This window comes from Lemur catta, chromosome 4 (genome assembly GCF_020740605.2).
Source record: "Lemur catta isolate mLemCat1 chromosome 4, mLemCat1.pri, whole genome shotgun sequence".
Lineage (NCBI taxonomy): Eukaryota > Metazoa > Chordata > Mammalia > Primates > Lemuridae > Lemur > Lemur catta.
The window spans coordinates 107218187-107241001 of NC_059131.1; the positions used below are offsets into that span (position 1 = coordinate 107218187).

General features: G+C 42.1%; 1 protein-coding gene across 2 annotated transcripts in view; it reads left to right on the plus strand.

The window, feature by feature from the left end:
* The first annotated feature begins 20759 nt into the window (after positions 1 to 20759).
* The window catches only part of N4BP2 (NEDD4 binding protein 2), an 89172-nt gene continuing 87116 nt past the window's right edge, over positions 20760 to 22815 (plus strand). For both annotated transcript variants that reach the window (XM_045550561.1, XM_045550563.1), the window contains exon 1: positions 20760 to 20942. The gene's annotated coding sequence lies outside the window, so the exon portion shown is untranslated. The remainder of the gene's footprint in view (positions 20943 to 22815) is intronic.

A 22815-nucleotide genomic window follows, 5' to 3' on the forward strand; every position in this document is an offset into this window, starting at 1 on the left:
GGCTCAAGCGATCCTTCTGCCTCAGCCTCCTGAGTAGCTGGGACTACAGGCATTCGCCACCATGCCCAGCTAATTTTTTTTATTTTTAGTAGAGACAGGGTCTCAGTCTTGCTCAGGCTGGTCTTGAACTCCTGACCTCAACTGATCCTCCTGCCTCGGCCTCCCAGGGTGCTAGGATTACAGGCGTGAGCCACCGCGCCGGGCCCAAACCACACATTTATTACCTCATAGTTTCCATGAGTCAGAAGTCTGCCATGGGTTGGCAGGGTCTCCTTCCCAGGGCCTCCCCTGGCTGAAATTAGGGCATTGGCCAGGGATGTCATCCGAGGCTTGAGGGTCCTCTTTTAAGCTCACTGGAGTTATTGGTAGAATTCAATTCATTGTGGTTGTGTTATTGAGGTTCCCATTTTCTTGCCCCTGTTGGCTGAGGATGGCTTTCAGCATCTCCAGGTGCCCCCCGTCCTTGCACACGGCACCGCCACAGGCCCCTTCACAACATGGCAGTTCACTTCATCTTCAAAGCCAGCAGGAAAGTATCTCTCTGATGCTTCACTTCTTTAAAGGGCTCACTGGATTAGGGCAGGCCAACCAAAATAACCCACCTTTTGGTTAAATCAAAGCCAGCGGATCCTAGCACTCTGGGAGGCCGAGGCGGGTAGATCGTTTGAGCTCAGGAGTTCGAGACCAGCCTGAGCAAGAGCGAGACCCCGTCTCTACTAAAAATAGAAAGAAATTATATGGACAGCTAAAAAAATATATATAGAAAAATTAACCAGGCATGGTGGCATTTGCCTGTAGTCCCAGCCACTCAGGAGGCTGAGGCAGGAGGATCGCTTGAGCCCAGGAGTCTGAGGTTGCTGTGAGCGAGGCTGACGCCACGGCACTCTAGCCCCGGCAACAGAGCGAGACTTTGTCTCAAAAAAAAAAAAAAAAAAAAAGTCAAAGCCAGCAACTGGTGGGGCATATAATCGTGGGAATGCTATTCCATCACACTTATGGGCAGGGGATTATACAAGGCATACACAGGAGTCCTTGGGCAATCTTAGAATTCTGCTTACCAAAACTGATCTCCCGCTTTTGTTGAAAGTCCATGAGATACCTTGCAGGACTTGTGGCATAAGATGGCGTTGGAGTGGGAAAAATAACTGTGGGATGATGTGTCTTTTTAATTGAACATAATGAGAATAGAATAGTTTATTCCAGTTTTGATGGGAGACGAATAAAGGGAAAGCAGTTGGCTTGGCCCACTTCAGAATTATGTGTCATTTTACTTATCTGGTCCTATTTCAAGCTTTATATATATATTTTTTGAATGTTTTCTATGAGCACGGAAACATTGCTTTTAAACTCTTTTTCCCTTGGGTTAAGATTTCAGGTATAAAGAAATTAATCCTTCTCCATATTTAATGATATTTCTGAAATATGACACATGTTGCTAGAAATAATACTTCTAGTATTTAAATCATATTTGGTTGGAATCAAATAGAAATTGTTATAACACTTTAAAAGCAAGAAAACATTTTTGTAACAAAGAACTTATTGCATTCAAACATTATCTTATGTTTTTTTCTCAACTCAAAATAATAACATATATTTCTGCTTTTTCCAGGTTACATTTCTTTTGTTTTTAGAAGTCAGAAATTTATATATTTTAAGTTTTGTTTAACATGCCAACTACATGAGGAAAATCCATTTCCAGTGTTCTTTATATTATAGTTGCCATGTGCCCTGAGAAATGTTAATATTTCAATACAATGGAAAAACACTAAAATAAGGGATATGAATGGATTGGGAACTTTTAAGACCGTTTTCTGTTTTGGAAATTTTGTACCAAAATGGATAAAGAGGTAAAATGTGACTACTGCACAAGGACAGAAGGCAATACTGTTGCTGTGATTTGAATGTGTCCCTCAAGTCCATGTGTTGGAAACGTAATCCCCAACGCAACAGTGTTGGGAGGCAGGGCCCAATAAGAGGTGATCAGGTCATGGAAGATTAATGTTAGTGTCTCTCACATGATGAATGGATGGATGCTGGTATCTCGGGAGTGGGTTATTTATTGAAAGAGCGGCTTTGTTGTGAAAGCAAGTTTGGCCCCCTCTTGTGGGTTTGTTCTGGTGCTTTCTTGCGCTTCCACCTTTCACCATGGGATGGCGCAGCATGAAGGCTCTCACAGATGCCAGCACCACGCTCTTGCACTTCCCAGTCTCCAGAACTGAGTCAAATAAACTTCCATTGTTTATAAATTACCCAGTCTCAGGTATTCTCTTACAGCAACACAAAATGGACTAAGACAACTGTATATGCAAATGTTTAACCCTTTTATGGCACATGTTATGCCACATATTTTAAAGAAAAATCTTTAAAAATGTAATCGTAATAACCATGCAATTCAGTAGTCTATTGGAAAGAGTGTTGCCTTAAAAAAAAATCTTTTCTGAGATATCATTCACATACCATAAAATTCATCCATTTAAAGTGTACAATTTGGCTGGGCAAAGTGGCTCATGCCTGTAACCCCAGCTACTCAGGAGGCCGAGGCAGGATGATCATTTGAGGCCAGGAGTTCGAGACCAGCCTGGGGCAACATAGTGAGATTCCGACTCTACCAAAAATAAAAAAATTAGCAAGATGTGGTGGCATGTGTCTGTCTGTAGCTCCAGCTACTTGGGAGGTTGAGGCAGGAGGACTGCTTGAGCCCAGGAGTTTGAGGTTGATGAGTTTTGAGCTATGATGATACCACTGCACTCCAGGCCAGGCAACAGAGTGAGATCCTGTTTTGAAAGAGAACAATTCAATGGTTTTAGTATTAATATATTCAAAGAATTGTGCAACCATCACCACAATCTAAGTTTAGAACATTTTCATCACTCCAAGAAGAAACTCCTTAGCAGTCACTCCCTATTCTACCTTCCCCCAGTCTTAGGCAACCACTAATCTACATTCTGTCTCTATAGATTTGCCTATTCAAGGCTTTTCCTATAAGTCAGACCATATAATATGTAACTTGCCAAAAGTCACACAGTATAGGAGTGACACAGATTAAACTAAATGCCATTCCTCTGTACTCTTAAGGAGCCTCTGCACATATGGGTTATCTCATTATATTAATATAATCTCTTTATAGCTTCCCATTAACTGTTCAATCATTCATTCATGAAACTATTTGTTCCCCAAATATTTATTTATAGTTGTCCATACGTCAGGTGCTAGGGACATAGTGTTGATAAGACAGACATGGACCCATGTGGGATCTCATTGAACTTAAGAGTCTGGTGGGGCATAAAAAAAATTTGCTTAAATGAACACGTGCTACGGTAGCAAATAGCAGGAGGACCTAATTGGTAGTTAAGGAAGTCTGGAAAAAATTATTTTGAAACTGATAAGGATAAGGATAATTGAGAGTTAGCAAAGTACAGTAAACATCTTGTGATGTTTGACTTAAGGATGATGGGTAGCCTGTCATATTGTCTTAGTTATCTTTTTTGTTTTTGAGACACAGTCTCACTCCATCGCCCTGAGTAGAGGGCCAGGGTGTCAGCCTAGCTCACAGCAACCTCAAACTCCTGGGCTCAAGCGATCCTCCTGCCTCAGCCTCCCGAGTAGCTGGGACTACGGGCGCACACCACGATGCCAGGCTAATTTTTCTATTTTTAGTAGAGATGGGGTCTCGTTCTTGCTCAGGCTGATCCCAAACTCCTGAGCTCAAGCGATCCTCCTGCCTTGGCCTCTCAGAGTGCTAGGATTACAGGTGTGAGCCACCTCACCTGGCCTAGTTACGTGTTTTTTGAGCCCCAAAATTTAGTGGCTTAAAAAACAAACATTTAATATCTCATGGTGTCTGTGTGTTCAGAATTTGGAAATGATTTAATTAGGCGATTCTGTTTCAGGGTCTCTCATGAAGTTTCCATCAAGATACTGGCCCAGGCGGTCATCTGGAGGCTTACCAAAGCTTAATTGGAGAGCTGCTTCCGAGATGGCACATTCTCGTGGTTTTTGGCAGGACCCCTCAGTTCCTTACTACGTGGATCTCTCCATAAGGCTGCTTGGGTATCTTTGAGATACAGCAGCTTCCCCAAGAGCAAGTGATCCAAGAGAGAGCAAGGAGGAGGCCATAGTGCCTTTTATGACCTAGTCTTAGAAGTCATGCACCATCACTTCTACCACATTCTACTCACTAGAATTGAGCCGCTGCACCCACCCATACTTAAGGGGAGAAGAATTAGGCTTCAACTTTTTTGAAAGGAGGAAAGTATCACAGAGTCTATAAACATATTTAAAACCAATCACACACATCTAGGGAAATGACCAAAAAAGTATAGCATGGCTAGAATGAACATGGCGGGAGAAGAGTGACGACTGATGAAGAGAAGACTGGTGAGTGATGATGATGGGAACCTTAGCAGGAGCCAGATTACTTACTGCCCTCTTCCTCTTAGTGATTTAGTTTGTATTTTAAGGGCAATGGGAAGACATTGAAGAGTTTTGTTTTGTTTTGAACAGCTTTACTGAAATATAATTCACAAACCATACAGTTCAGTCATTTAAAGTGTTCAATTCAGTGGTTTTTAGTATATTCACAGAATCTCATGTCTATAACCACAATCAATTTTAGAACATTTTCATTATCCCCCAAAGAAACCCCAAATCCCTAGTTGTTACGTCACATGCCCCTGTCCCTAGACAACCACCAATCTACTTTCTGTCTCCATAGATTCACCTATTCTAGGACTTTCATATAAATGGAGTCATATAATTACATGGTCCTTGGTGACTGGCTTCTTTCACTTAGCAGAATATGTTCAAGGTTCACCCAAGTTGCAGCAAATAGCAATGCCTCATTCCTTTTTATGGCCAGATAATATTCCATTGCTTAGATATATCATATTTTATGTATTTGTAAGGGAGGAAAAATATTTTCCTCTACCCTCTTAGTTTCAGTGGCTGGGGGTGGGGCCTGTGAATTAAACTGATGAAAAAACAGATTAACTGGAGATGTTGCATACAAGTTTATTAATTTTTAAAGTTAAGTGTGTGCACAGGGGCATCACAGAAAGAAGTGAATACCTACAGGAGTGGTGAGATTTGAGAGCTTATATTTCATCTTAATAGGGGAAAGGAGGAGGGAGAAAAGGGTAGAGCAAATGAATTTTAGGATCAATAAATAGGTCCACAGGAGACTAGATGGGAAATATGATAGTTTGTGACAATGTCTTTCTGGGTACAGTGGAGAAGAGATTAGAGTTGCTCCCATGGAGAGGATTTATGACAATTGAGTTCTTTTGGGAGGCTCTGCTTTTAGGCAGATAAGGGATTTCAGGAATTCAAATGCCTCCAGTTCAAAATAATTCTTATGCCAAAGTGGCATATTTTGGGGTGGCATACTCTGATCACCTTCATATCCATTCATCAGTTGATAGACATTTGGATTATTTTCTCTTATTGGCTATTATCAGTAATGTTGCTGCAAACATTACTGTACAAGTTTTTCTGTGGCCATGTTTTCATTTCTCTTGGGTGTATAGCTAGGAGTGGAATTGCTGGGTCATATGGTAACTCTATGTTTAACGTTTTGAGGAACTGCCAGATTGTTCTCCAGTTGGCTGTACCATTTTATATTCCTGCTAGCAACATATGAGGTTTCCAATTTCTTTATATCCTTGCCAACACTGGTTATTGTCTACCTTTGTGATTATAGCCATCCTAGTGGGTGTGACATGGCATCTCACTGTTTTTCTTTTATTTGCATTTCTGTTTTAAAATGTAGATTTTATTATTATTCAGGTTTGGCAAGGAAAGCAGATCAGGAGATGATTGCCATTGAAAAGATAGCTGTTAAACTCCCAGATCTCAAGAGGAGAGGACACACCATGCCATGGGAAGGCCACATGGGGAAGTACCCAGTTCAGTCAGCAGGGAGAAGGAGCTGGAGAAAATATGAGCAAGAGACTTTATTGTGGTTTCTGTGGGAAGGAACAGGCAAGGTAGGGTAAGCAAGTTTAGGATTGGCTCGTTTGAATAATTTCAGTGGGCTCTGGGGCATAGGGGCTGCCCCTAGTAGTTTGGTACTTGGCCCTGGAGTTACTAGAGCAGATAAATAGTGGCCTGGAGTTTAAGAGCCCCATAAAGGAAGTGACTGGGGGTGTAGGTTCTGGGTTGGTTGGTTTGTATAAGAAAGGTATGCTCACAGCTGAGTCCTTTACTACCTCTGGGAATTGGCTAATCCAGGGAGCAGAGGGGGCAGTGGGAGGGGAATGTTACTCCAGGGTCAATAAGGCCCCAAATTGTGAGAGCATCAGAAATACATTGTTAATACATTTTCCCTGATGATTAATGATGTTGAGCATCTTTTCATGTGTTTATTGTCCACTGTATATCTTCTTTGTAGAAGTGTCTGTTTAGCTCCTTTGCCCATTTTTAAATTGGGTTTTTGTGTGTTTATCATTGAATTGCAATAGTTTTTTTTATATATACTAGATGTAACTCCATATTAGATAAATGATTTGCAAAAGATTTCCCCTATTCTGTGAATTATCTTTTCACTTTCTTGATGGGGTCCTTTGAAGCACAAAAGGGAGAGTTTAAGAGGAAAATGATCTAACCAGATTTACGTTTAAGAAAGAATACTATATTTACATTGTAGACAATTGTGTGCGGATGAGCAAGACTGAAGAAGTGAAGCCAGTTAGCAGGCAGTTGCAGTGGTCCAAGAAAGAGATCCTGGTGGCCTAGAGGAGAGCTGAACAGGAGAACGACAATAGAGAGAAACAGGGTCTAGTAGGAGTTAGAATTTATGAGACTTGGAAATTGATTGCCTATTGATGAAGTATATAACGGTTGTAATAAAGAGAGAGGAATCGTTAACAAAGCCTAGGTATTTTTGGCTTGGGCAACTTCAGGACACATTGTAACTATAATTAAAGCAACACTGGAAATGGGTTTCCCTTATATAGTTGGCACTTTAAATAAAATTTAAATATATAAATTTCTAGGCCTGATGCGGAGGCTGGAGCCTATAATCCCAGATACTTGGGAGGCTGAGGTGGGAGGATTGTTTGAGGCCAGGAATTTGAGACCCATCTTTAAAAAAATATTATTTTAAAATTAGCCAGGCATGGTAGTGCACGCCTGTAGTCCCAGCTACTCAGGAGGCTAAGGTAGGAGGATCACTTGAGCCCATGAGGTCAAGGCTGCAGTGAGCTGTGATCAAGCCACTGCACTCCAGCCTAAAACAAATAGACTCCATCTCTAAAATAAATAAATAAATAAATACATAAAATTCTAACTTCTTGAACCAAAAGGAATGCAATATAAATGGAATACAAATATATTTAATTATTTTTGATTGAGAGAAAACAGGAGGTGATGCTTGGATACAAGAAGTTCATTGCCTTAAACAAATGTTTTCTTGCTCTAAAAGTGTTATAAATGTAAATTTCTGATTGACTTTAGGCAAATATGATTTAGATACTAGAAAGAGTGTTTGCTATGTGTCATAGTTCAGAAACATCATAAACAAAAAAAAGTATGAGAAAGGACTTATTTATATGTAAAGTCTTAAAGACTAAAGGAAGGGAAAAGGCAGTTTTAAAAAGTGTTTGAAAATAGACTCATTAAGGTGGACTAGGGACCGGGTACCATGGCTCACGTCCATAATCCCAGCATTTTGGGAAGCTGAGGTGGGAGGATTGCTGCAGCTCCGAGTTAAAGGCTGCAGTGAACTATGACAACACCACTGCACTCTCGCCCCAGGAGACAGAGTGAGATCCTGTCCCAGGAAAAAAAAAAAAGAAAAAAAAAGTGGTCTAGGTCTGATGATGGATCATAGTTGAACCTATTAAAACTGGATTTCCATATGCAGAAGAATGAATTTAGACCATTATCTCAAAGCATAAACAAAAATTAACTAACAATGGATTAAAGACTTAAATGTAAGACCTGAAACTATAAAATTACTAGAAGAAAACATAGAGGAGAAGCTCCATGACATTGCTCTGGGCAATGATTTTTTGGATATGAACCCAAAAGCACAGGCAACAAAAGCAAAAATAGACAAATGGGATTACATCAAACTAAAAAGCTTCTGCACAGCCAAGGAAACAATCAATAGAATGAAGAGACAACCTCCAGAACGGGAGAAAATATTTGCAAACCATACATCTAACAAGGGGTTAATATCCAAAATATATAACGAACTTAATAGTAAGAAAACAAATAACCCTAAAAATGTGCAAAAGGCCTATAATCCCAGTTACTCATGAGGCTGAGGTAGAAGGATGGATCTGAATAGGACATTTCTCAAACGAACACACGTAAATGGCCAAGAGGTACATAAAAACATGCTCAATATCATAATCAGAGAATGCAAATTAAAACCACAATGAGATATTACCTCACTCGTTAGAATGGCTATTATCGAAAAGATGAAAGATAACAAGTGTTGGAGAAGATGTGGCAAACAGGGGAAGCCTTGCATACTGTGTGTGCAGATGCAAATTAATACAGCCATTATGGAAAACAGTATGGAGTTTCCTCAAACATTTAAAAATAGAGAGCTGGGCGTGTTGGCTCACACCTGTAATCCTAGCACTGTGGGAGGCCGAGGTGGGAGGATTGCTTGAGGTCAGGAGTTCAAGACCAGCCTGAGCAAGAGTGAGACCCTGTCTCTACTAAAAAAAAAGAAAGAAAAAAAATATATATATATGAAAAATTAGCCATGCGTGGTGGTCTGTACCTGTAGTCCCAACTCAGGAGGCTGAGGCAGGAGGATCTCTTGAGCTCAGGAGTTTGAGGTTGCAGTGAGCTATGATGATGCCACTGTACTCCAGCCATGGGGGTGGGGTGGGGGGTGGTGGAGGACAAAGTGAGACTCTGTCTCAAAAAGAAAAATTTCAAAATAGAACTACCATAATTGAACTTGTTGAGTCAAATTTCTTGCAATATACTCAAGTGAAGATTGGCTAAAAGGCATTTAGATATACAATTCTGGTGCCACCTGGAAAGATCTAAATTGTAGTTCTAGATTTTGGAGTAATTTTCATATAGATGGTGATTGAAAGTCATTAGAGATAATAAGATTATTCAGGGAGCTGGAGAGTAAGAAGGGAGGAGTATGATGAAAGAATTAGGGAAGCATCAATGTTTAAGGGATAAGAAGAACTTTCTTTTTTTTTTTTTTGAGATAGAGTCTTGCTCTGTTGCCTGGGCTAGAGTGCCATGGTGTCAGCCTAGCTCACAGCAACCCCAAACTCCTGGGTTTAAGCAATCCTCCTGCCTCAGCCTCCCGAGTAGCTGGGACTACAGGCATGCGCCACCATGCCTGGCTAATTTTTCTATTTTTAGTAGAGATGGGGTCCCGCTCTTGCTCAGGCTGGAAGAAGAACTTTCAAAGAAGACCAAAAGGATCAGCAGGAAAACCATACCATAGATGTCAAGGAAAGAGTGTGACGGTTAATTTTGGGTGTCAGCTTGACTGGATTAATGTTGCATTATTTTTGTCTGTGAGGGTGTTTCCAGAAGAGATTGGCATTTGAATGAGTGGAGTGAGTAAGGGAGATTCACCCTCACCCAATATGGGTGGGTACCATTCAATCTGCTAAGGGCCTGGATAGAACGAAAAAGCACAGAAAAGGCAAAGTTGCACTCTCTGTTTTCTGGAGCTGGGACACTCATCTTCTCTTGCCCTTGGACTTCAGAACTCCACGTTCTCTGGCTTTTGGACTCCAGGACTTGCACCAGCCGGCCCCCTAGGTTCTCAGGCCTTGACACTGAGACTAAGCCTCAGGCTAAGAGTTATTAATACATCATTGGCTCCCATGGTTTTGAGGCCTTTGGACTTGAACTGGAGCCACCTTACCTGCTTCCCTGGGTCTCTAATGTGCAGAATAAGGTGGGACTTCTTGGCCTCCATAATTGTGTAAGCCATTTCCCCTAAAAAAAAAAATCCTCTCTTACCTTTCTTTCTACATACATCCTATTAGTTCTGTTTTTCTGTAGAACACTGACAAATACACAGTGTGAAATTTTTTTTTTGAAAGGACAAGCACAAAATCGTCTACTGATTATAGGAATATGGAGATTAGTAGTGATCTTAACAAGGGGAGTTTCGGGGGGGCGGGGGTGCAGAGGGAAGTCAGTGCAGTGAGTCCCACAGTGACTAATAAGAAGAGGAATAAACCTTGTGTTGGCGTATTGGGTGACAGAATGAACTTGTGGGTTTTGATATATGTATGGAAAAATAGAAATAATTATAAATATGTGTATGTGTGTATTAGTATACATACACATAACTGTTTAGCTCTGTTCTCTAAGAGGGCCTAGGAGCAGTGATACCCCTGTAGCAATGAGCACATCTGGTGCCTTGATCTTGGTTCCTCAATATTATTCTTTAATAAAAGGAACCTCCTAGCCAGGTGAGGTGGCGCATGCTTGTAGTCCCAGCTACTTGGGAGGCTGAGGTGGGAGGATCACCTGAGCCTCGGGGTTCGAGGCTGCAGTGAGCTATGATTGGGCCACTGCACTCGAGTCGGGCAGAGCAAGACTTCATTTCTCTCTCTCTCTATATATATGTGTGTGTATAAAAGAAGAAACCTCCTTGGAGCTCTGTGGAGAAGTGCTTCATTCCAGGGCTTCGGCAGGATGAACCTGGAACGCCTTGTGGTACCAGAAAATAAAGAAGTGCTTACAAAAGGAAGCAGCATGTCAAAAGGACTCAGGAACAAACTCACCTGTGGGAGCTCCCAATGGCTGAACCTGGAACAATTTGAGAAACAAAATAATGATAGTGCTGGATTATAACCCATAGCATAAAAGAACTATCCATGAATCCATACTGACATAAATATAATCAAATGAATAAATGGGAGAGAAGGAACCACTATTTCTCACAGAAAAATTCCTATTAATACCACACTGGAAAAATGCCTTACGAGCGTGGCATATGTACGAAGGTTTTCAATCATAGCTCTAACCTTATTGTACATCAGAGAATTAAATTTAAAATATTAAAAAAATTAAAAATTCCAATTAATAGACATAGAATGAATGAGGGATGTATACAATCTCCACTGGATCTCCAGGCAAGATGGGCTGATGGATGGTAAAATCAGTGGTCCAGACTTTGAGGAGAAACAGGATATTTGCATATTCTCAAAATATCTCCTCCAAGATATTTATCTCAATACAAAGGGAAAAACAGTAACTTTATTCGTGGTAGACATCAGCTTAACCAAATGATCAAATTAAATCTACCAGTAATCAGATGTATTGACATCATGTACCCTCTGATATGACTCACTGAGTACACAGAACACAATATCACTTCTGTGGTAAATTTGCTCAAAATCCATGACTTCAATCTAATTATGAAAAAATATCAGAAAAACAAAATTGAGAGACATTTTAGAAAATGACTACTAATACTCATCAAAAGTGTCAAGGTCATGAAAGACAAGAAAAGACTGAGGAACTGTCATAGATTGGGGGGAGATTAGGGAAACACAACTAAATGAAGTATAAGATTCTGGACCGCATCATGGAGCAGAAAGAGGACATTAGGGGAAAACTGTAATATCTGAATGAGGTGTATAGCTTAGTTAATAGCATTTTAGCAATGTTAACTTACTGGTTTTGATCATTGTACTATGGTTATGCAAGTTGTTAACATTAGAGGAAGCTGGGTGAAGGGTATACATGAACTCTGAACGATTTTTGTAACCTTTAAGTGTAAAATTATTTCAAAATAAAAAATAAAAACCTATCAGGAGAATAAAGGGGAGGAGAGTGGGCTGATCTAGGACACAGGGGAAGAATAGCTTTAGTCAGTCAGGAGGAGCTATGCCTCTCCTGTGGAGCCGAGAGGACTGGCAAACGGCCCAAGTGGTCATGCAGGCACCTTTACTCACTTGGTGGCAGGAAGCCAATGGAGTTCAAGGGCAGACCATAGCTGCACCCTCAATGTCAACTCACAGGGCCTACTGGAGAGAGGGGACTCAACAAATGTTTATTGAACTGAATGTGTCTGAGCTTGAAACATGACTACATTATGATTATATCATGATTTCTATTTTAACATTTTCTTTTTTTTGAAGACAGTGTCTTGCTCTGTCACTCAGGTTGGTTTGCAATGGTGTGATCATAGCTTACTACAGCCTTGAAGTCCTGGGCTTAAGGGATCCTCCGACCTTAGCCTTCTGAGTAGCTAGGATGACAGGTGTGAGCCACCATGCCCGGCTAATTTTTTATTTTTTAATTTTTGTAGACATGAGGGTCTCATTATGTTGCCCAGACTGGTCTTGAACTCCTGGCCTCAAGTGATCCTCCCACCTTGGCCTCCCAGAGTGCAGGGATTGCAGGTGTGAGACGCTGCACTCAGGCTATCTCATGATTTCTAGCTATGTGACCTTGGGCAAGTTACTTTCTCTGTGCCTCAGTTTCCTCTGAAAATGGGGCTAATAATTACAGTTGTTGAGGCAGAGATTAATATGTATTCTCCAAAATCTGTTTTTTTTTTTTTTCCTTTCTGGGCACACAGCTATTATAGATAATGCTTTCTAGCCTCCAATTAGGCACAAAGCTGGTCAGCACTTCGCTAGCTTTTAATATATGTGGTTTTTTGTTTTTTTAAGCAAAATAGCTTTGGAAACAGATTCTTAATATGTGTTTGATGAAAGAATATAACTATTGACATGCTCCATTACAAATTTTGTTATGTCATCAAGATCCAAGATGACATCTTGTCTGGTTATGGAGGTAGTTAAGACTAAATGAAAATTTCCAACAGATAATTTGTCATAAAGGATATGACTTCATACAGAACTAACTATTAATGACTAATCCTTCTCTAATTATGAGCCATGGAGAAAAATCATGTATTTATTTTTAATTTTTTTTTTTTTTTTCCAGAAACAGGGTCTCACTCTGTCACCCAGGCTGCTGGAGTGCAGTGGGCTCATCATAGCTCAATGTAACCTCAATGTAACCTTGCTTCTTGGTCTGAAGTGATCCTCCCACCTTGGCCTCCCACAGTGCTGGTATTACAGGCATGAGCCACGGCACCCAGCCAAATCATGTATTTTTAATTCCCTGACATTGGATAGAACTGGAAGAAAACAATAGTTCTAAAAATAGAAAACTAGAAAAAAATAGAAAAATTTTGCTAGAGTGTTTATTCCTTTTTTCCCTCCCCACTCAGCTAATTTGAGGACATGGGATTATTAGAGGCAATGTGAGGACAAAAAGGGTCTGTTGGGTTAGAGAAAGGGAAAATTGAACTACAGCTAATAAAAACTTGGTGGCCACTTTAGAGTCTTCTCAGGTTGTAGTACCTTAGATTAAGTCCTCATAGTTCAGATTTTGAACCTCAAACAAAATTTGTTTTCAAGTTAAATCACATGGTCAAGTCAGTTAAATGAATAAGTTAAATGAATCCATGGATTCCCATGCCAACCAGTCTCTTATGAGGATAACACATAAACTGGAATGCTAATTTACTAATTTACAATGAGAAATGTAACCAGACAACAGATTGTATATTTTATCAGCTGCTTGAGATACTGTTTCCTTGTAGGAAAATCTACATGGGAAGCCTAGTCATAATCATATTTTCTGGTATACAGAAATCTGGAGCAAGGAGAGTTAGATGGGTAATTTTAAAAGACCAGTGTTATCAAATTATGATAAACAAAAACAATTATTTCAGTAGTAAGGACAAAATTGCTAAGAGAGGGTTGTTTTTTCTCTACTGATATTTCCTTTCCTGTGGATTGAGCTGGAATAGTATAACTCCTAGCTTCTTGCTATTCCTTTACTGATTCTATTACAAGGGAGAGAGTGACTTATCTGATGGGTAAAATGAGGAAGAGCAACCTAGGTATGCTTGCCTCATTTCCTCCCTTTTCTCTCTTGAGAGTAAGCCTGCTCTCAGGGAGTACACACTTCTACCAGGATCAAAATCGTACTTGGCCCAATGTGTTGCCCAAGGCCAGCTCCTTCATCAGGCACAGTAGGCACAGTGTCTAGGGCCCATGATACTTTCAGGGGCCCATGAAAATGTTATTATTGTAATTTTTTTTGAGATGGGGTCTCACTAGATTGTCCAGGGTGAACTAGAATTCCTGGGCTCAAGTGACTGTATGCCTCAGCCTCCCGAGTAGATGTGATTACAGGCACACACCACCATGTCCAGTTAATTTTTCTATTTTTTTGTAGAACAGGGTCTTGCTATGTTGCCCAGCCTAGTCTTAAATGCCTGGCTTCAAGTGATCCTCCTACCTCGGGCTCCCAAAGTGCTGGGATTATCCAGTCACTTGAGGCCAGGTGTTCAAGACCAACCTGAGCAACACAGTGAGATATTGTCTCTACAAAAAATAATTTAAAAGAAAATCTTTTTTATGGATGAAGGGGCTCATGAAAAAGGCCAAAGGGCCTGTAGTCCTATAAAAGCCATAATGTGGCCCTGAGCTGCCTATGGAACAGGTGGGTAAGTCTATCTTGTTCTGGGGTTCAGGTTTGACAGGTCAGTTTGGTTCTCATGAGCTGCAACCTCCAGTTAATCCTTGTCAGTTCAAGGTGATATTTGACCTCGTTTTCCTTTTGCTTGCCCTTTTCTATGGTCTATGCAGATCAAATCCTTCCATATTTTGGAATTAGCTAAAAGAAAAATGAAGAAAACTCTGACATCATCCTAGAAATGATGATTGGTTTTTGATTTGGAACAGGTTTTTTGCAACAATCCATCAAAGCAAACAATGAGAAATTTCTATGCCCTACTATGAACAAATATCCAATGTGTGATATATTTGAAATAGTCACATGCATCTATATGGGACCAAAAGCAAAATCTGGCACTGTTTCACGCATTAAAAAGTCACTTATGTTAGGTGATATTATTACATTCAGAGAGGAAATTAGAATTACAAATAACATTTTTTCTGGGAAAATCAGTATATTCTTTGGTTTTTTTCCCCCCTCACCTAATTTACCTGATTAAAAAACCTGGATATTTGACTTTTAGTTTTAAGAAAATTAAAGTTTTGGTTCTCAAAGTGATTGAAGTCTTAGCTAACTTCAATTTTAAAATTCACTGATAATAGAACTAAAACATTATTTATAAATGAATAAAAAATGAGTTAGAAAATATTTAATCCTGTCAATTCAGTAGGGGAATAAAGTAATACTTTTTGAGCATCTGACACGTTTCACCCATTTACTTAGGTATCTATATTGGATTCATATGGCTTCAATTGTCGCATTTAATTCTTGCAATAGTTCTCTAAGGTTAGCATCCTTATCCTCACTTTATAATTGAGGAAATTGAAGCTGGGAGCAGTTAGGGTTAGGGTTAGGGTACATTAATGGCATGACAGAACTAAAAATGTGAACCTACACCTAAAATTTAAAAGCCCATATTCTTTTCCACTTCACCATACTTCTTCTTTTAGTAAAAATAACAATGATGATATGATGCTTTGTATCTGTATGTCTTATCTCAGATAAACTACAATAAAACTCCTTAAGGACAGGGGCTGGGTCTTATACTTTTACAATATCCCTAATAATGTATTTTCAAGACATATTAGTTGTATGGTATGGTTGGTTCTCGATATTTTAATAATGGTGTTTTATTTTTCAATGGGGTTTCAATGATATAACTAAATTATGCTCTTCTACACCTTGGTATTCATAATGCAATTATTCTGACTTATTTCACATCAGAGACCATTTCATCATCCTGTTTAAATTCACCTTATATAAAAGGTATATAAATATATTTGCAGCTTCTTTGCTGCAGTTCTTAGAGTGTACATTATGATACCATGCTCATACAAAATATAATTTAAATTCATTTGCAGACTGTTTAACTCTAGCAGTTGCATTATGAATACCATTCTGGGCCTTCCTGGAATTTTCCTAAGTACTTCCTAAGTACTGGGCAGAATAATAAAAAATAATGAAAGGATAGTATAATACCATCTACAGGTTTGAAACATAAACAGGGAAATGGATACTGTCTTCTAAAATGTATTGGTCTCAAAGTGTTAAGTAGCCCTAGATCTTGGAAACTCATATTTGAATATGCTAAAATGATTACCAGCCAAGTCTCTTCACCCTGACCTGGGGATTGGTACTCTTGCTCTGGCCCTAATGCCTTTCCTATCAAAATACAAAACAGGCCAAACGAACAAACAAAAATGTCCCATAATCCTCAAACTCCATCCTAATTAGCAAAATTCAGAATTTATGTTTCAAGCAGGCCATCACCAAACATTGAAAAGTCTAAGTTCTTAGGCAGGGACTGAGAGGAAAGTCTAGTAGGTGGAATGTGCTACTTGGCCCAAGGCCCAGGTTATATTTTCCAAGCACTGCCTTAGCTAAGGGTGAATGCCTTTCAGAACACCCTTGGACCTGGCCTCCCTCAACTTGAGAGGGTTTTTTTTTTTTTTTTTTTTAATGGTATAGTCAAATTTTGAGAACTCAAATAGATTTCCTTACAAAGAACTTCACATTTCATTTTAATAAGCATTTATAGAAAACCTACTATGATAGATTCTTTTGGATACAATGATCAGGAAACAAATCAAGTTAGCATAGGGTAAAAAAGGAGAGATTTATTATAAGAATATAAGAAAGTTTTAAAGAAACCAAGGAGAGAGATGTAGCTGGACCCAGGAAAGACCAGAATCAAGTTGTTGAGAGCCCATGCAGCATTTTCTCTCCATGGCTCCCATGTCTCTCTGCTTGTTTGCTACATTCTTCTCTGCAGAACAACCTCTTTTGCTCCTCAGGCCTCATGCAGAATTTAGCTGCCCCCAACTCCTGAGTTAACCCATACAAGCTCAGTAGCACAAAGAAACCAAATCTCTCCAGAATCACAACTCTTTTATTTTTACTTAAATGCTATTTATTTTTACACAGCAAATAGATTTTTTTTTTCCTGGGCTGCCTGGGTGAAAAGCAAACAGATTCTTTTGATTCAAAATTGGTACTGTGAAAAATCTTTCCATCCTTTTTCCTCTAGCCATGCTGTTTGCTTTCTCAAAAGTAGTAACCAACGGAGCAGCTTATTTCACCTCCTTCCAGAGGTATTTTATATATGATAAAGTAAATCATTCTGGCTGTATCTATTCTCTTCACTCCATTTTTAACACTGATGGCAGCATATCATACACACATTTTTCATTGAGCAATAAATCCTGGAGATTGTATAGTACCAGCCTTAAAGAGTGTCATCTTTCTTTTATATTATGGGATCCCATTGTTTTCGTGTAACTGTATCTAACCAGTTCCCTATTGATGGACATTTAGGTTTTTCCCAATCTTTTGCTATTACAAATAATACTGTAATAGGCCAGGTGCGGTGGCTCACGCCCGTAATCCTAGCACTCTGGGAGGCCAAGGCGGTGGATTGTTTTAGCTCAGGAGTTCGAGACCAACCTGAGCAAGAGTGAGACCCCATCTCTACTTAAAAAAAGTAAGAAAGAAAGAAATTAGCTGGACAACTAAAAATATATAGAAACGGGCATGGTGGCACATGCCTGTAGTGCCAGCTACTCGGGAGGCTGAGGCAGGAGGATCGCTTGAGCCCAGGAGTTTGAGGTAGCTGTGAGCTAGGCTGACACCACAGCACTCATTCTAGCCTGGGCAACAAAGCAAGACTGTCTCAAAAAAAAAAATAACAACAACAGAAAACAGTATTTATGATGCCTTGGCAATTTTTTAAAAAATAAAAATCCAAGACATTTTCCAAAATATAAACTTTATTATTTCCTTAAAGGCTAGTCTTTCATCTAAAATTCCAGGATTCACCTTAAAGTTTTTTTAAGATGGAGTCTCACTCTGTCACCTGGGCTAGAGTGCTGCAGCCTAGCTCACAGCAACCTCAAACATCTGGGCTCAAGTGATTCTCCTGCCTCAGCCTCTGGAGTAGCTAGGATTCAGGTGTAGGCTACCACGCCTGGCTAATTTTTCTATTTTTAGTAGAGATGGGGGTCTCACTCTTGCTCAGGCTGGTCTGGAACTTCTGACCTAAAGCAATCTTCCCTCCTCAGCCTCCTAGAGTGCTAGGATTACAGGCATGAGCCACCAATCCCGGCCAGTTTTTGTTTTGAGACAGGGTCTTACTCTGTCACCCAGGTTGGAGGGCAGTGGCACAATCATAGCTCATAGCAATCTTGAACTCCTGGGGTCAAGTTGATCCCAAGTAGCTGGGCTATAGGCGTGCACCACCATGCCCAGGTAATTTTTAATTTTTTTGTAGAGATAGGGGTCTTGTTATGTTGCTCAGGCTGGGAGAGTGTTAAGTAGTATGCACTGCCATTCCTCAGACTCATCAGGAATTTTAGAGAATTAAATATTATCACATCATCAATTTTAACATAACCAATTGTAATGTAACCAAGTGGAAGGCTACAAAAAGCAAGGTGTGAGCAGGAATAGCTCCCACGTCAAGATAATAAATAATTCAAAGATTCTTAAATTTCTTCTTTGAAATTAAAAGATATATGATCTTGAATGAGAATGAGCACGATAATCCATTTATCTCATGTATTAACTCAGTGTTGATGCCTCATCCTTTAAAAGATGTGTTGTACTTTTCCTATTGGTTTAGAATTTGAGCCAATAAAGAAAAAGAAAACTTTATAAATATTCACAAACGAAGGCTGGCATAGTGAAATGTTCAGAGGTTGTTTTGTTCCTCATTGGAGTCTGACTTTCAGAACTTTATGGTATTGATGTTTTTCTTTTATTGACTTAGTAAGGAAACTTAAAATATTCAGCTTGGGTGTTGTCTTTGTGGCTTTAGATATATTTTCCAATGTTAAGAATGCTTTATTTCTTACTGTTCAGACTTAAGATGTGATGAATCCTTAACAGATGTTCAAGGGAAAATCAAGAATTTAAATGCCAGTCTTTATTATCGTGGTAAACATATTTCAGAAACAAAATTAATATTAATTTCCTAGACTTGTTTGAAGTTTATAATTAGTAGGGTTCTTTCATTTCTAAAGTGGCATATATTACAGTTATTAGTCTCTTTTAATGGCTGTTTAGAGGCAGAGTTAATGTTAGGTTCTCAGCAATAGCTATTTATATCTTGAGATTCTGGGTTATCATAATTTTTGTTTTTGAAATTTAATAAAAGCATTAATAAAAGACTTTGTATAGTAATTTCTTAGCATTAGGACTCAAGGGATCTCTAAAAATACAGAAAATCATACAAAAGGAAAAAAATTTTCCCTTTGTATTTTTCTCCGTGTGGGCAATTTCATCAGAAAATTTACCATCCTGACGTCTCTGCTTAAATGTTACTGGTTTCTAGAAAAACCACTAGAATGTTCTCATTTAGTGTGAGTAGGTGTTCTAATTGAACTTAAGGAAAAAAAAAAACAAAACCAAAACACTTGCTTGTACTTGCCCCCAATTTACACTCAGTTTAAAGCAATTGCCATAACAACACTGACGGTCTGTCTCTTTGATGCAAAGGAATACTTTGTCGTGAGGTTATCTGGTTTCTTTAGTCTATGAAAATACACTGATAGTGGAGTAAAAAGTAATTGCAAAGGGAGGAACAGAGGAAGGAAAAAATACAGGCAAAACCATTACCACCACCACCACCCCCGCTCTCCCAGAAGGCAAGGGTGAAAAATTTGTGTAACCCAGAAAACACTGAACATTTCGAGTCAGAACACACAAATAAAGCAGGAAGAGCAGAGTTTAGGGGGGAAATGGAGCAGGTTTGAGGGACGGATCAATAATACAGCGGTCGCAAAACCGACGAAGATCGTTGCTTCCTCTTGGCATCCGAAAACTCGAGCTCTGCAGGGGGCAAAGGCCAGTGCCTGCGGTTCTCCGTGCAAACGTGCACGTTTTTGTGCTTCCACCAGCGGGTTCAGACCCCACGTTGGCAACGCAGGTTGGGACTGGGCAGCCTCCGGCCGCCCTTTGTCTCCCCGCGGGGCTGCGAGGCGGCCGCCCGAGCGCGCAGAGGGGCAGCGCGCCGCGCGCCCGCCAGGCCCCCGCGGCCAGTGCCGCGCGCGAGGACGCTGGTTCGCGCGCCCGCCGCCCCCGCTGCGCTCCACAGCCCGGAGTCGGCAGCGGCCGCGCGGCAACGCTCAGGCCGCCTTGCTGGCCTCGCCGTCCTCCCAACTTGCAGGCGGGACCCCGCGCGCTGGCGGGCCCGCCCCAGCCCTTTTTTCCTCCCTCTCCTCGACCGGGGAGTGCGACCTTGTGTTTGTTTTGATTTTCGGGCTCGGGAGCGTGACCAGGGCTAGAAACAGCTGTGGTTTACCGCGTCGCTTATTTTGGCAGAAATTCCGGGCCCCTTGTTACTACGTTCACCAGAGAGAAACAACTCTTGCTTTTCCCGAGAACCCCACACATTGAAAGAGGCTTACTCCGCCAGTGACCCCTGTACCCAGCAAAGCCGCAAACACGGCAGTCTGTGGGGCGAGCCCTTGGGGGCGGAGGGTCCGGCGCCGCAGAAGCGGCCAGGCCGGGCGCGGGAGAGGTGGGAGCGCTCGAGGGCTCGGGTCGCCGGGCCGCCCCGCGGGGCGGGCCGATGCGCCCTGGCGGAGCTCGGGGACGAACCAGAGGTCGCGGCGGGCAGCCGGCGGGTGTGGGGGAGGCGGAGGGCGGCGATCTACCTGGGCGACGTGGCAGCCATTGCTTGCTCCTCGAGAGACCCCTCCCCACTCGGCCGCCCACCCGCCCTCTCGCGGCTGGCTCCGGCGAGGCTGCTCTTCCGCGGCCGGACGGAGAGCGGCAGTGTCTCCCCGCCGGGCGTGCTCGCCGCGCGTCTCCCCCAGCGGCCGTAGCAGCTCGCCAGCCCTGCGCCGCGCCGGAGAGCGCAGCGGCGGCGGGAAAGGGTTGCGGGCCCGGGCGCCGCGTTGTGCTCTCGACGACGCGGCTCCGGCTTCGACGCCCTGCGCTCGCTCAAGCAGCAGGTAAAGGCAGCGGGTGGGAGGCAGGGCGCCGGGTCCGGGCTGAGGGCCTTGGAGGGCAGGGGTCCCGGGGCGCCGAGCCGAAGCGGAGGGCCTGAGGTAGTGGCGGGCGCCGCTGGGTCCGAAACCCACAGCCCAGAGCGCGGGGCCCGGCGCGGGCCTCCTCCTGTCTGGCCCGCGGGCCCGGCCGCCCGGACGGAAGGGAAGTGAGGCGTCCGCGAGAGGCGGGCCCTGGCGCGCCGCCCGAGGCCGGCGGAGGCGGGGGCCGCGGCCGCGGTCGCTCTCCCGGCCTCCCAGTGCCTGGCGGGCCTCCAGGCCCCGGACACACCCCCGCGGCCCCCGAAGGCGTCCTGCCCTGTCCGTTCCCACCGGGACTTGACCTTGCGCACCTCCAGGGGCCTTCGGTGGTTCCCTGGAGGAGCCTTCTGGGAACTTGAGGCCACCCTCCCGAGCACGTAGTCCTAGCAGAGCTGTTTATTTACGGGTTCACATCCACTCAGCCACTCACTCCACACGTTCGGATTTTGGGTACTGCGTGGAGACATTCTCTCCCTCGGTATTTGTGCGTGTTTGACCCTCTGCCCTGATCCGTAACTTTGATCCTCACTGGGACCCTTCTAGAACCCTTCTCTAATCGGGACCCTCTCCGAGCTGTTCGTTTGGAAATTCCTTTTCAATAGAGTGAGTCATCTTACCGGGGGCACAGTTTACCCCTCATGCTCTTTTTGTTAAAATAGTTTTTGCCTTCAGAAAGAGAGCTAGACACAACAATGTAGACTCCAGATCTCTGTCAGTGTTGGCTTTAAGGAGTCTCTCTTTCGGCAACAGTTTCTAGAACCGGGATCTGGTTATTTGTGGCACGGACACATTTTGTACACATTGTCGCCGTGCGGCGGTTGTAGCGTCTCCATGGCACACTGCGGGCGGGAGGGCAGGATTGGCTGCTTTTCCTACTCGCCGTCTTGCAGCCAATCGAGCCGCGCGGCTCGCCCGGGGCCGGGGGAGCTCGGCGAGGGGGCGGGCTGAGCTCCGGAGGAAAAGCCGCGAGAGGAGCCTGCCTCTCGGAGAACGGCGGCTGGCTGGCGGCTGGCTCTTCTGCGGAAAAAGAAAAAATTCTCCTTTAATCCTGACACCAGCCTTTTCACTCCGTTTTTATTATTTCCAGTGTTTTTCTCTCAAACACCAGCTGTCTTTTGTAACTCGTTTTAACCCTCATCCTTCAATTTTCACTGAAAGAATTTTAAGGCGCTTCAAGAAATGTAAACACCATGCGTTTTGAGTTTTGATAAGCGTGATTCAATTTTCTTTTCTTACGTTGTTCATTTTCAAAGGTCAGAAATTAAGTCAATATTTTTGAGTTTTCATGCCAGGACCTTTATTATTCAAGTGCTGTATTAGGATGGGGGCGGCAGTGGTGGAGGTGGTGGGAAGAAAAGGAAGTAAATGGCTGCTCTTCTGCAAGGAGGCTACAATGTAGTTAATGAAAAAAGACTGACCTGTAAAATAGTAAATCACCATACAGCCTTTACGAATGTCAATTTGTGTACCTGTTGATTTCAGTTGTTTTGAAGGGTAGAGAGGATGGGATTACTGGATTTCCTGGAAAAATGGGCTTAAGTTATGGTAAAGGCATGTTTTCTCGTTTATTAAAGTAATCGCAGTATCTTGTGCATCACGGAGGCTAAATAAATATTACCATTTTTGAGGCATTTTTTTAACACTAATTATTTTCCTTCCTTTCCTTCATAATTATCCATGATGATGCATGTCTTTTGATATGCAAAGCAGTAACCATTTATTAGTCTACGTGAATTTTAGAAAATAGCTACCTACTTTCTTTGCCTTGGCTTCTGCTTTTTATATGCAAAATCACATT